This window comes from Zingiber officinale, chromosome 11B (assembly GCF_018446385.1).
Source record: "Zingiber officinale cultivar Zhangliang chromosome 11B, Zo_v1.1, whole genome shotgun sequence".
Lineage (NCBI taxonomy): Eukaryota > Viridiplantae > Streptophyta > Magnoliopsida > Zingiberales > Zingiberaceae > Zingiber > Zingiber officinale.
The window spans coordinates 8,264,991-8,280,998 of NC_056007.1; the positions used below are offsets into that span (position 1 = coordinate 8,264,991).

Below are 16,008 nucleotides of genomic sequence, written 5' to 3' on the forward strand. Positions count from 1 at the left end.
TAATTCTCTTTAATAAATTATTTCTTCCACATAATAAAAATTAAAATTAAAATTCTTTTTTAATTTAATTTGGCCGGCCCCCACTAGCTTGGGTTCAAGCTAGGGCCGGACACCCCAATTTATACCTAGGCCGGCCCTAGCTTGGTTCCCAAGCTAGCTTGGTCGACCCCCTATTGGTGGGTATAGAAGGTGGGTATAGGTGGGTATAGTACTCTATAAATAAGAGGCTACGATAGGGACTGAGAGGAAGAATTGGTTTTGGTCTCCCGATAAAATTAAGCATCCCGTGTTCGCCCCGAACACACAATTTAATTTTATCAATAATAATTCATTCCACTAGAGAACTATTATTGAACTACCGCACCAATCCCAAATTACATTTTTGGGCTCCTTCTTATTATGAGTGTGTTAGTCTCCCCGTGTTTAAGATATCGAATGTTCACTAATTAAGTGAGTTACTGACAACTCATTTAATTAATATCTTAGTCCAAGAGTAGTACCACTCAACCTTATCATCATGTCGGACTAAGCCCACCTGCAGGGTTTAACATGACAATCCTTATGAGCTCCTCTTGAGGGCATTATCAACCTAGTATCTCTAGGACACAGTTTCCTTCTATAATCAACAACACACACTATAAGTGATATCATTTCCCAACTTATCGGGTTTATTGATTCATCGAACTAAATCTCACCCATTGATAATTAAAGAAATAAATATCAAATATATGTGCTTGTTATTATATTAGGATTAAGAGCACACACTTCTATAATAACTGAGGTCTTTGTTCCTTTATAAAGTCAGTATAAAAGAAATGACCTCAAATGGTCCTACTCAATACACTCTGAGTGTACTAGTGTAATTATATAGTCAAGATAAACTAATACCTAATTACACTATGACCTTCTAATGGTTTGTTCCTTTCCATTTTGGTCGTGAGCTACTGTTTATAATTTATAAGGTACTGATAACATTATCTTCTGCATATGACACCACATACTATGTTATCTACAATATAAATTAATTGAACAACTACAACTAAATGTAGACAATTTGACCAAATGTGATTCTTTATTCATAATGAATGTTTACAAAGCTTAGGCTTTCAGTATACACTCAAACACATGTATGCTATAAATATGTTAGGTTTAAGATATACTACATTTATGTTCATGTTATACTATATAGATGTTATATCTATGTTCATGATTATGCTTATATTTATGTTTATGTTTCTATTTAGGATTATGTTAATGTTATGCTTATGCCTATGGACATGCTCGTGATCAAGTCTACCATTATGCCTTGTTCATTTACCATGCTTACATTTATTCTTTCATGCCTAGATTGCTACCTATGCTTACGTTCATAATATACTAGTATGGAGATCCCAAGTTATCTTGTATGTGGTTTCCCTTAGTACACTAGATTATATTTTCTAATTAATGCATTACACTATTTTGAACATGCTGAGTCTCTCGACTCACAGATTATACTTTTTTTTTCAGATAATGAGACAAACGAGATAGGAGGCATTGACTAGTGAGCCAACTCGGAACAAGGGTAGTACAACCCGAAGAACATCCAGATTAAATCTCGTATCTAGTTATGTTTTCTTTTACACCGTCAATGTAATTTGAACTAAGAAACCATTATGAAAGTAAGAATAAGTGGCGTCCGTAGTTTAAGTTTTATTATGTAAAAAAGAAACTAGGGGCATTACATGTTTCTTCATGGTCATCTTGAGGAAATTGTATTTATGGAGCAACCACCTGGGTTTATTCATCCATAATTTCCATCTCATATTTGTCAATTCAAGACATCCTTATATGATTTTCGACAAACTCCTTGTGCATAGTTTCATTGATTATCTAATTGATTACACGCTCAAGGATTTTCTAGTTCAAAAAATGACTCATCTCTATTTCACAAATATTATGATGGATCTATGATATTTTTTCTTATTTATGTGGATGACATCCTAATAATCGGCAACGATCACAAGGGTATCACAACTTTATTAAGTCTTCTCAATCAAAAATTTCCTACTCAAGATTTGGGCAAGGCTCATTTTTTTTAAGGCATTGGACTTATCCCACATGATGAAGGTTGTCTCCTTTCTCAGAATAAATATATCACTAGGATTCTTCAAAGAGCAAAAATGGATGGAGCACATTCGGTCTCTACACTAATTGCTATTATTAAGTTCTCTACACCTCCTGCTATGTCTGATCCCCAGATTTATCAAAGCATTGTTGAAACTTTACAATATGTCACTATCACATAACCTGATATTATCTTTGCGGTAAATCGTGTTTATCAGTTCATGCATGCTCCCTGGAGGCGACTACTCGGATAGTTTTACTTGGTATCCACCTTATTGAGACGACTAATTCAAGGGTCAACTCCTAGTTATCCACTTTCACTAAATCTTCTCCTTCTCGGACTAAATCCGAAAGTGGAGAAGCCTTCTTACAGTAATATTACAACAATATTACAAAAGTAATAGCAGAAAAGCAAGGAAGAAGAGAACTTTTACAATGATTTTGAGAGTTTTGCTTCCTCTTCTTGAAAAGATTGCTCTAAGTTGAGTTAGAGAGCTCCAAAGAGCTTGCTGAGCACTTGGGCACAAACACTTGGAGCTTTGAGCATGATCAGTTACTTGGCTAACTTTCTCCTTTTATATCTCCTCAGCTTTTTCTGATAATAATTCGACTGATTTCCTCTACTAGTCGATTGATTTGATCACCAACCAAATAACGACTTCTGAATCTTCTAAAATCCCGTCTGATTTTTTTAATTTTTCAAATATCAGTATAATTGATTTGTTGATTGAGTGACTAGTTGAATCATTTCTCTTCTATTCGCTTCAAAAATAATACCAATTGACTGATGACCTTGATCAATCGAATTGATTCTCTTATGTTCGCTTTCAACACTATATTAGTTGATTGATATCTCCAATAGTCAAATTAATTTTCTTCTATTTAGTTTTGAGACTAAATCAATTTCACTGATATCAAAATCAGTCGATTGATATGCAAAATCAATTTGACTGATATCAAAATTAGTCGGTTGATATGCATAATCAAACTTGAACAAAAGTTCTTCAGCATACTAGTCGCTTGATATTCATTTCCATTCGATTAATACCAATATCAGTTGAATAAGTTTCATAATCAATCGATTGATGGTAGTTTTCAGTCATTCTAATGACTTAGTTTGCACTACAAGAAAATCTCCATTCAACAACACTCAAATGATAATGGTTTTATGCCAAATCATTGTCTTTTCGCCTTTTAACAACGGTTTTAACAAAAATCGTTGTCTTTTAGCATTTTTTTTGGCTTACAACAACGGTTTTTAAAAACCGTTGTCTATTTATGCTTTTTTTTACTACGACAACGGTTTTTTAAAAGCTACGACAATAATTTTTGAAAATTGTTGTCTATGTCCGTATTTTTTTGAGATTACGACAACGGTTTTTGAAAATCGTTGTCTATTAAGTGTTGTTGAATATAGTTATTTTTTCCCTTCGCCATTTTTTGTCGCCGCGTTTTTTCTTTCCCTCTCCTCGAAATTTTTTGACGCCGCATTCCCCCCTTTACCTTCTCGATCCCTAAGCATTTTCGTCGATCTCTTCACCTACTTCACATTTTTTTCTCCTTTCCTCTCCAAGCCCTAAACCTGCCGCCCCTTCTCCTTTCCTCTCCAAGCCCTAAATCCATAGCCCCTTCACGACTCATAACGAACCAGTCGCGGGGAGGGAGAGAGATGGGCAACAGAGGCCACAAGCATAGGAGCAACCAAGGGGGATTAACAACCGAGGCCGCATGATCCAGAGGATGACTCCGAGAACGAACGGTGTGGCCAAGCATCATGGCCGTGGAGGCGCGGTCACAACAGCAATGACGGCAGCTGCGTGAGGTGGGAGGGCTGCGTGGAGTTCGAGGAAGGGTCGGATGGGGGATCTGATGGAGGGGAGAGCCTTGCGAGGACGAGAAGCCTCATGGACGACGACCTGGAGGAGCTCAAAGGGTGATTAATTTTGTTGGATCGTAGACGTTCTTCTCGTTGCTACTTCGAATCCATCCTGCTCTTTAATGTCTCCGCGGAGGAGATCAGGAAGCGGAACCCAACGAGTAGCGGCGGTGGCAACGACCGAGGAGGAAGAAGGAGTTGGCGTTGTTTGCTGCTTGCTGTCAGTGAATAGGGGTTGATTTCTTTATTTGCTCGATCGCTCGCTCATTGTGTGGGTGGGGCATTCAACTTCGTGCCGACCACACTTGGGCTTGGATTTCGTCTTCTCGGTTTCAAGACGGTGAATATTTTCCCAGATCCCTCATTTTCTTCTAAGTTGATAATGGTTTTGCAGTGCGAGAGTGGGAGCTTGACATTATATCTTGCTATCTCGATCCATGGTAATACACACCTTTTACTTAGACATTGTTCTCATTTGTCTTTCTTTCCTACTTCCCCTGTCTATAAATTGACATCATTTTGAAAATGTTGTCAAACCCTATGAAATTTCAAATATGTTGCTCTACTATTATTCTTTATCTACAAACTAATGGATAAGGGATGATATTATTTGTTTAAGACACATTATTTAATGTGATGTACATTTATTTTCATGTTCCTCTATATGATCATGCATAGAATACACCAAGAAATGCTTCCGTGTTTACCATTTCTTGATTTTTGACTTGATTGTAAATCAAGTAACACACTTCTATATTCTTAAAAAAGATCTTGGCAAAATATTCTTTATCTAATATTTACCATCATCTTTTATTGCTTATTCATATTTGTGCTTTCTTGCAGGAACACTTGTCAAAAGATGATGCTAAACAACAGTTCTTTAGAATCTTGAGAACTCCTCCTTATGGGAATTCTGTTTTCTTCAGTGTATGGAAGATAGATGATCCTATAGGTCTGTTACCTGGATGAATCATTTTAGAAATTAATAAGCGAGGGGTTAGTTAAAGCATATTGTGGGTTATGTTTCTCCTTTTTTGGGCAGAAGTCATATCTTTATGAGGGGAAGAAGAAAGACCCTTAAAACAGAGAATACCAATGATTAGGATAAGGTAGAATCTAATTGTTGTAACAATGTTGAGAGGTTTGGATTTGTACCTGGTCCAGATTTCACTCTGAAATCTTTTGAGACATATGCAGATGAGTTCAAGAGACAATATTTTAGCAGAAGTGCATAATTTGTTTTAGGGTCCTGCTAGCAAGAACCTTCTGATGATGATATTGAAGGTGAATATTGGTGGATAGTGGAAAGACCAACAAAAGAGATTGAGGTGCCACCACATTTCCTATGCAGGCATACATAATCATTATGCATTTTCATCTGTTGATTTATTTCACAATTTGGCTTCACAACTTTGATGTGTTGTATCCACTTTCTTCTTTCCTTGAACCTGTGTTGTTTCCATACCTTAATATTAGAAACTTTATTCATATATTGGTTTCGACCAGAACCTGCAGCCAAGTAGAACTCTAACTCATATGCTGACTTTGGTTGTTTAGGTTCTTTATGGTGCTGATTTTGACACTGAGTTTTTCAGTAGTGGTTTTCTCAAAGAGTGATCCTCTGTGAAGGTATGAGCACTAGGGGATATTATATGAGTTCTGGATGGAATTTAAATAACATCATGGCATGCTATTATTTCCTAAGAAAAACTGTGTACTAGTCTATTATGTCACAAGATTGTGTTTACATCATTTAATAAGTATCAAATGTCAAGTCATATTTATTCTTTTCCCTTTTAACAAAAAATGTATTTGTATATACAAGGTGAAACTTCTCTATTAACACAATGCTTCTACAGGAGTTTACTGGAAACTTTTACTGTCATGTACCAAGAGTAAATAGTTTCATCTCCAGTTAATTAGAATTACCTTAGTTCAAAGATGGATTTTTTTTTCAAATTTCCTCTCACACAAATGACAAATTTCTTCTATGCAGAGTCAACATGTTCTTGCATATGTTATGTCATAGTCGAATCGTCGATACAACTATGGATTAGATCTCCTCTTTTTATCTGTTGATGAAGGCATTCAGGTTATAAAGATGATTCACTAGAAAATGTTAAAAGAAATGAAATTAAGGTATTAACTTTAGTTAAACTGCTACTTTCTAAGGCTATGGTATAATTACCATGTTAGGAATTCTTCTTTTATTAATTGAATTTAGTTTTTTCTTGATTTTTTTTATGTGGTGGTTATGTTATATCATTTCATATTTCATTTTCTATTTATTTTGCAATGCATAAGTTATTTTTTACTGTGAGACACTATTAATTTAATCATGGATGTGAATGTTGGTCACCTTATATGGATACCCCAACTGGATACACACATGCATAAACCATTCCAATTTTTCTCATAAAATTAGTTTGTAGTTCCAATTCTGGCCGATGACTCATGATCTGGTCCTAACATATATTTTCCTAGGAAACATCATGATTATTAAAATTTCAGTGAGTATGACATCCATATAGAACATCTTTTTTTATTATTATTCTTATTCTGAAATGCAGGAAGTGATTTCCAACATCTTAAGATTTTGAGATATTCAACCATATATATCATTTGTTGGTAAACACATTACTGTAAGATTAATTATGTGGATTAGCTCCATTTGTTTTGTGTATATAACAGTTTTGAGATTCTTGTGAGGTCACCATGTTTGCTTGGATTGTTAAATCTGCTCTGTTCCTGACTTTCTACCTTGTAACCTGTGACTCTAACAATATTTATATGTGAAGATGTTATTGTTAAATGAAATACAAATTATTATTCTAGATTATGGTTTCATCTGACATTCCATATCTGTCATTTTATTAGATTCCATGTTATATGTAATTTTTGTAGGGTGTTTCTTCTTGTTTATGGAAATTTTATGAGGCCATATGATATTAGATATATTTTTTCCTTATTCTCTTTTAGATTTTACCTAATTATTAAATAGATTTTACCTATATATATATATATATATATATATATTTGGAATATATTACATCCACGGCAATTGCAGCGACTCAAACTTCACCATTGCATCCTACTCCTACTCCGACGGTGGCCAGAAGCACTCGTCGTCCAACAGCGGCATGTCGTTGCTACAGCTTTCGAAACGGTTCTTTGAAAGAGAACAACATCTCTTTTCACTGCTTATAAACTAGAAAGATAAAATAAGAACTTATGGGTCCAAATTATCTGATTGACTTTTCTATATAGCTCATATCAGGAATTACCATATAACTACTACATTTTTACAACACAATGGTAAACACATATTTCAGAACAAGTTTTTTCATACATATAATAGTGTATTTCTTTTGATATCAATAGGTTATTGATCTCCTGGTGTCTTATCAAAGGGGTGGAAAGATTGGACTTTTTGATGGAGCTGGTGTGGGGAAGACTGGATTTATTATGGAACTGATGATCAATAATATTGGAAAAGGTTGGTATAAAAGAATCAGCAAGTGAGAAAAAAGAGTTCAATGAAATCCTACAAGTTGAAGATTGTAATGGGACTTGTTCATTAGTTGGCTATTGTTCATTAGTTGTAAATGAAACTTATTTGTTTATTTGTATTGAGATAAATTTTATTTAAATATGAGACATGTTTCTTCTTTTGTGATTGTAATTCTTGTATAAGTAACATTCTGAATGACATTGATGTGGGAATATTCTTTCTTTTATGATTAAGATTCTTTATTATATATTTATATTGAAATATGATATATTGGTATTAAAAGTTAATAATTTAAAAGATAACGGTTTAAAACCGTTGTTGTTATATATCACCCACAAAGACAACGATTAAAAACCGTTGTCGTAGCCCCAAAAACGATTGTAACGGGCAATGTTATTAAAAAAGTGCTCTAAACAACAACGGTTTTAAACCGTTGTCTTTTCATTCAAAGACAACGGTTTAAAACCGTTGCAAAACTGTTGTCTTTTCATTCAAAGACAACGGTTTAAAACCGTTGTCGTAACCCTCCACTTTTAACAACACTGCCAATTACAATAATTTTAAAGGACCTACGACAACTGTTTTTAATCGTTGTCTTTTAATATTTTTGTTGTAGTGTTGTCTAAGAATCTTCTATTCTCATGTCCCCATTCCTCATGTCAAATGAACCTCGTGTTCTTTGGACTTTTAACTCATCCTTATCTTCGAGTCTTCATCCAATTGCACATGATATGTTTGGATTTTCTTCCCATGATATGTTTGGATTTTCTTCTCTTGCAAAGAATCCGATCCTCAACCTTTTTGGACTTCACTCATCTTGCATCCGATCTTCTAACCTGCAAGGACTTCATGTACACTTAATACACAAGTGAGATCTCTTTTCCTTTTGCTCTAGCTTGAGTATTGTCAAACATCAAAACTATAATTCTTGGGAATGATTACATCATCACTATGACCCTCTTGAAAGACAGCTTTGCAACTCAAAACTTTTGCTCCTTTGGATGTGAGTCCTCTAGTGCAATCTTGCTCTGATACCATTTGTTAGGACCTTACGAGCTAAAGAGGGAGGGTTGAATAGCTCAAATCGCTTAGTTGTTGAGATTGGTTATCAGAAACTTCAAAGCAAAACAAGTACAAGAAGAGAACATCCTTTGAGAGTATCACTAACTCGAGAGGAAAAAAAACACAGATCACTAGTGAGGGAGAAAAAGGGCGCAAAAACACTATGAGAAAAAGGAAGGGTACAAGATCACTAACAACTACATGGGCACATATTTTTAAGAGATGAATGCAATAAAAAAGAATTGATTTGATTTTTAAAATAAGATATATATTTTTTCAAAAAATAGTTTAAAACTACAAAAAAATAATACAATTAAATGGTTTTATAATAAAAAATTGAATATAAAACATTTAAAAATATTAAAAATCATAGACTATTAAGGCCTATGCCTTAAGTCGACACCCAGTAGGGAGATTAGATCGGAGAGACAATTGAGCTTATATTTAGCTTATTGATGGTGTTTACTCGCAAAACTCTAAACAAGTGCCAATGCACTTATTTGGTATGAGAGATTAGCCCTTTGGCCAAGGTCCAAATATGTACGAAATATATTAACTTCAAGTAGTGTTGGGACTGAAAGAATGCACATATCTCAATAATATCATGATATTATTAATTTTGAGCTTAAGCTTTTATGATTTTATTCTTGAACTCTATCCAAAAGGTCTCGTACCAATGGAGATATCTTACATCCTTTTAAACTCATGATCTTTTCTATATCTTTTCAATGTGAGACTTTGATTGTATCCCCGACAATCCTCCCTTCAAACGAATGATCATTGTTCCTCTCATGGTCCGGAGCTCCCCATGAGCATCCATCCGGTCACTCTTAACCTGCTTCGCCCCCCTGAGTATCCGATCACTCTGACCTACTTTAAACCTTTCGATAAGCATCTGGTCACTCTTAACCTACTTCGAGCTTGACCACGAGCATTCGGTTATCCTGATCTGTTCTGGTCTTTCCTACGAGCATCAGGTCACTCTTAACCTTCTCCGAGCCTCTCCGCGAGTATTCGGTCAAGATCATGGATTTGATACAATTTGTTGGGATCAAAAGAATGCACATATCTCCACAATAATATAATATTATTCACTTTGAGTCTAAGTCCTCATAGATTTATTTTTTAACACTATCCAAAAAATCTCATGCCAATGAAGATATCTTACATCTTTTTAAACTCATAATCTTTTCATATCTTTTCAATGTAAAATTTTAATTGTATCCCAATAATAAGATCATGCTCGGATGGATCTAGTGGCTAGCGCATGAGGTGTTACCACCATAAGATCTGGGGTTCAAATCTCGGCAAAGTCGAGGTAAATACTTCCCTTATGTGCTAATCACTATTCCAAAGGCTAGTAGTCGTCAGTGATTTACCTCCTTCATGTTAACCCTGGGACGGATTGACAAGGATATTGAAGACGAGCATATTCATCTTTCACCACTATGTAAGAATGAATTATACCCCTATGAATATGATACAATGATAAAATGTTAAGGTGGATTCCTAAAGCAAAATGCTGTGACATGCATATGCACTCAAGTCGAGGAAAAGACTTGCACTGCAGGATTCATTGTTCGAGTACCCAATTCAGGCACCGGCGGATGCAAGGGAGCGCGAGGGGGTGCTTCCGCACCCCCTTGATTCTGGGAAAAAGTGAAGGAATTAGGAATGATTATTAAAAAAAAATTAGAGGGCATACTTGTAATTTTTAAATTTCATTGGACTTTTTTTCAAAAGTAACATTAAAAATAACGTTTCCTCTTTCTCATTGCTCGATCCCTACCCTAATCCTTTTCCAGTAGCCAAACTTCTTTTTCCGCCGAGCACCCTTTCTTCTTCAAACCAAAGACAAGCCGAGCACCCTTTCTTCTTCAAACTAAAAACCCTAATCGCTAAGAGATTTCATATTTTCTCTCTCTCCAGTCTCCTCAAGTTGTTGCCCTCATCTTTGTCGCCTCTTCACTTCGTCAACGCCTCACGCCACTGTTGTTCGCCACTTCGCCTCTTCCGTCGACGCCGCTACCACTGTGCTCCACCGTCGTTCCTCCACAACAAGTAAAATCCTTTCAATTTTAGGTGAATCTTGTTCCTTATTTCATCTTATTCCTAATTTCATGATTTATACTTGGTAGTGCTCAATTGTTATGTTGATTGCATAAATTAATAATTTTGATGAATTGATATAGGTTATGGAGAAATTTTTAAAACTGTTTCTGTTAGCATTGATCGAGTTTGCATTGGTTTTACCAGTTGCAACTGCTTCTGTTGAAAGAGTTTTTTCTGCTATGAAAATTATCAAGACTGATTTACGTAATAGGATGGGGGATGAGTAGATGAATGACAGTTTGGTAGTATACATCGAGAAAGATATTTTTGCCATAATTGAAAATGAAAAATTTTATAATATTTTCAACAGATGAACACTCGTCCGATACAGTTGCCTCCTCTTGTTTGTATGTACGGAACTGGTATTAGTTCAAGTATCAAAAAATAATTACTTTATTGGTATCCACATATTTTTATATCTGTATCATTAATATTATTAATTTAGTACTTTTATCTTTTGATATATTTATTTGATAATAAAAAATATTTTTAGTTTTGTCTTTGAGCACCCCTTTAAATATTTGTCTGGATCCGTCACTGAATTCAGGTACGCACAATTTTATAGTGCTGGATAAGTAGTGGAAGTTGATTGCTGACATATTACTATGAACCTTTTCAAATTTATCCCATGGGTGAACTAAGAGAAGGGATGTCCGCTTCTCGAATTAATTAGGTATGTGCAGATCTCGATGTCTGGATTGAAAAACCAAAAGTATGGATTGTTAGTATGATCACATACATGATCATTGTGGTAGGTATCTTAAATTATAATTTTTAATGAATATTTTAATATATTTTAAAGAATTTATGCATAAATGATGGACTATGTTTAAACTAAAAGTGAGGAGATATTTCATAAATTTAATAAAATAATATATACGATGGCGTAAGAAGTTTTGATAGTTTGTTTAGCAGCATCATGATAAGTACACGCATATAAACTCGGTAATAGTGTATAAATGCATGCACGTGGAGTTTTCTAAATTTACTTTCTTTTATAACAAATGGCTGAAGGTGAGTTATTTATAAAGAGTCGAGATATTTTTTTAAGTTGATGTAAAATTAGAAGAGGATGAATTCTCAATTATCTTTTTTTAGTTAATTCATGATATATATAGTTGGTCCTGTATAGATTGACAAGGGTTCACTTGAGTGCACCTCCATGTAACCGACGCCATTCTTTCATAAAATTCCATGCGACAAACTTAGGTTTATGATCCCGGCCACAAGTCAAGTCCTTTCTACAAAGATAAGGCTTTTGAGTCTTCGACGCTCTTGTAGTTAAGCATTTGAGCTCTGGCTTCTGAATCATTAGCTTTCGGGTGCTCAGGCATTCAGGCTTGGGCTCTCGAGTCTTTAGCTTCTTGGTGCTTTAATTAGCGATCGGCATTCAAGCTTTGGTTCTTGAGTCTTCGAGCACATTCGACACTCAGCTAGTTTGCACTTGGGTCCTCAGCACTTGGTCGCTTGGGCACTCAAGCAGATGGGCACATGACCACTTGGGCGCTTCACTACTCAGGCAATCGGGTGTTTGGGAGAGCAGCCCACTTGGGTATTCGGGAGTTCGACATTTGATCTTATGTGCTCAGGTGGTTGACACTCGGGTTTTATATTCTCGGACAATCGACCTCAACTCCTTTGGCCACTCGGGTTGCTCAGGTGGACGCCAGTGACAAGACCAGGAAGAGGTCCAATGCAAGCACTTCAATGCTAAAGTTAGACAAGGAGTGAAAAAAAAAGAGAGAGAGAAGGATAGTGGCGATGAACAATGAATTATGAGAGCGTAGCATAATTGCACATTGAGAAAGAGATCCTTTATATAGTGCTATTTTTCAATCCCTACACAAAAAACAATGCATTACTAAAATATGATTAACGATTCTGACACTCTGCCATCTTTCCTAAATTGACCGCACCATCTATGAGCTTGCAGGGTGGAAACTTCCATCGTACCGATTGTACAAAGAATATTCCATTAATTCTCTAACAGCGGTTACATAAAATGCTGAGAGGAATATGAGCTCATTGGGTTGAGGGGCTATTAATTGTAGCACTTCAACGGTGAGCTAGACGAGTCCTATCTCCTGTTCGATCGGGTATCGCTCTTGAATGGATATAATCGGCTATCGAAGGTTAGATATCTTGAGGACTCGGCATCCGATTGGGCAATGAGTCCGGTCGAGTAGTATGTCTAGAAGATTCGATCGGACCAAGTAGACTCGAGTTCCAATCATGCCAGGAGGACTCGGGAGCCATTCGGACAAAAGGTTCAATCGGCTGAAGTACTTGGTTGAGTTTTGCAGCCATGCTAGCCGTAATTGTAGGATTTAGGAGTCACTTGGATAAAAGGTCTAATCGACTGAAGTACTCAGTCGAACTTAACCTCTTTGATTTTGACACTAGCCCTGATTCTACGTCAACCAGTGTTCTTAATTTCAGCATCCCAACTTCAAGGACCCATCTTATTGACTGTATCACTTTCCATTCACCTTTTTAAAAATATCCTTAAACCTTTCTATTCAACTTTTTAACGTAAGCTTCATCGTGCCTCTCGCAATCATCTGTATCTAGATTAGGAGCATTTGTATTATCATTAACACGTTCATGAGTTAATGACAACATGTTGCTTTTTTTTATATATTTTTTTAATCTATACTCATTAACACGTTCAAAGAATTGAACTCTTTAATATTACAATAGCAAAAAGGCATGCTACGTCAGTGTTAACGGTTCATATATGAATAACATTATGGATGCTCTATCTCACTGATATGAATATTGAGTGAAACGGTGGACGTTTCACTGCTCGGCGAGTAATGGTCATTAATCGACTATTAACATTGTCATTGATCTGAACTCCTATATAAGGAGACTCTGATCATAGGCAGAAAAAAAAACTACAAAAGAAGCAAGCAGAAGTTCTCCGCCTCATTTCCCTCCTCTGTCGTGCAACTCCTGCTCGGTAGAGTGTCCATGATAGCGATCGGATTCCTCTCAGTTCACCGTGATCACCAGTGCTTGGTGGAGTTCACGATCATACCGTTGTATCCTAGGAAACAGACGACCCAAGTAAGCCTCGAAGCACATCCGGAGGTGGGGGCGAATCTGTTTCAAGGAAACTGCGACTTGCAGGTTTCGGTCAATCCTCTTGGCCGACCTACCCGCTCGGCCGACCCGACCTTCTCTCTGTCGACATGACTGCTTGGCCGATCAACCATGTGTTCAGCCTACCTACCCTCTCGGCCGACCCGACTCTCGCTCGGCTGACTTGGCTTCCGCTCGACCGATCCGACGTGCTCGCTCAGCCGATCCGCCCATTCAGTCGATATGCCCCGCTCGAGCTCAGCTGTTCGCCCGACCGGCTCCTGTCTGCTTCGACTGATTTGTCGCCCAACCTGTCTGCTGCCCGGTCTGCCTTCTGACAGACTTGTCTTCCCGACCTGTCTGCTTCGATCTGTCTGCCTCTTGCTCGGTCGGTCTGCCTCCTGTTAGACCTATCTTCCTGATCTGTCTGCCTCTCGCTCGGCCGGTATGCTCTACCCGACCAGCCTCGCGGTCTGCCCGACCTGCCTCTCTGATTTGACGAAGACTTTGCTCGGTCGGCCATACTGCTCGGTCGACCTTTCTGATCTGCTATACCTGGCCGATCAACATAGTGCAGACTGTCTTCATCACTTAGCAGAAACCAGCCCCTGCTGGCAACCTTAGATCATCCGCTCAGGTCTTTTCAACATATAAATAAATTTAATTCGATATATTTAAATTTAACTAATATCTCGAAAAATCTCCGACAACATATTATTTGTAATCCAACACTTATTTACTGTATCACTTTCCATTCACCTTTTTAAAAATATCCTAAATCTTTCCATTCAACTTTTTAACATAAGCTTCATCGTGCCTCTCGCAATCATCTGTATCGAGATTAGGACAACTAAGAGCATCCGCATTATCAGTAACACGTTCATGTATTAATGACAACATGTTGTTTTTTTTAATTTTTTTTAATCTATACTTATTAACACGTTCAAAGAATTGAACGCATTAATACTACCATATCAAAAAAGCATGCCACGTTAACATTAATTGTTCAGGTATGAACAACATTATGGATGCTCTAACTCACGGCCATAAGACGCGGGGTTAAATCGTAAGGTTGTCAGGGCATAAATCTTCAGATCCTGTGCAACTCACCCCATCACTATTTACCCTCTCGACTGTCATAATTTATCTCTTTCATAATAATCTGGGGTCGAGTGCGACAAAGACACTGAGGACGAAAGATTTCATCTTTTACCACCTAACTCACGGCTATAGCCTCACAATGAGGTCACGGCTATAGCCTTGCAGTCAGGTCACGACCACCATTAGATAAACTTGCGACCTCAACAGCGTAGTGTATTTGCTTCCCCCAAGTTCTGGAAAGAATAACAATTGGACAAGATGAAAAGTTGTAAAAGTAATAAAATCTTTGTTGTCTGCTTTGTTCATATAATTTATACACGTTTTGCAATACCCAGTCAACAATTGATAAAATTTTATTTATTTTAATAATTTCTCTTTTTGAATTCCTCTGTTTTTTTTCTTTTCTTTTTCTTTTTCTTCGTCTTTTCTTTTCTTCCATCAATTCTCCGTGAGTTCCCTGCTTTTTCCTCATTTGGCCGATGCTAAACAATCTACCTAACGCCGGGAATTTGTTGATTAGGCATCGCCATGTCGTCGCCGATGGAGCAAGCGGCCGGAGGGCTGCGTGCAGGAGGAGCTGGCGAGTTTGAACTGATAAAGCACCTGCACGCGTACATGGATCATGCGGGCGAAGACGACGAGGGTCATCGGCGACGAGAGCCTTGTAGAGGTGGTCGAAGTCGGCCTTGAAGATGCCGGCATGGTCGACATCGACGACCTGGAGGCGTCCTTACGGTCTCCCGATTTCGCCGACCGCCCCAAGCTCAGTTGACAAGCACCCAATTGAGTTAGCAAATACCAAAATTCAGTGGACAAACACCCAAGATAAGTTAGCATCAATAAATCAAGACAATATGTTTAAACAAATTCTTAACCGTTTGGCACATCCTCTCCTCCTTACCTTATTTGTTGTTATGAATCTCATGTTGTGAACTTTATTTGTGAACGTGATGTTGTGAACTTTATTTGTTATTACTTGTTGTTAGAAGTGTGAACTTGTAAATGTTTATGTTATGAACTTGTTAGAGTTGTGAACGTTATATTGCCTATGATGAGTTGAGTTGTGAACTTGATTGTTTGAGTTGTTATGTGCACTTGTTTGAGTTGTGAACTTGTTGATTGTTTGAGTTGTTTGTGAATGTAGTGAGTATGAGTT

The 16,008-nt window shown here is 37.0% G+C and overlaps 1 pseudogene; it reads left to right on the forward strand.

Moving 5' to 3' along the window:
* Nucleotides 1-15,474: 15,474 nt before the first annotated feature.
* LOC122033753 overlaps nucleotides 15,475-16,008 on the forward strand; it is a 6,657-nt pseudogene continuing 6,123 nt past the window's right edge.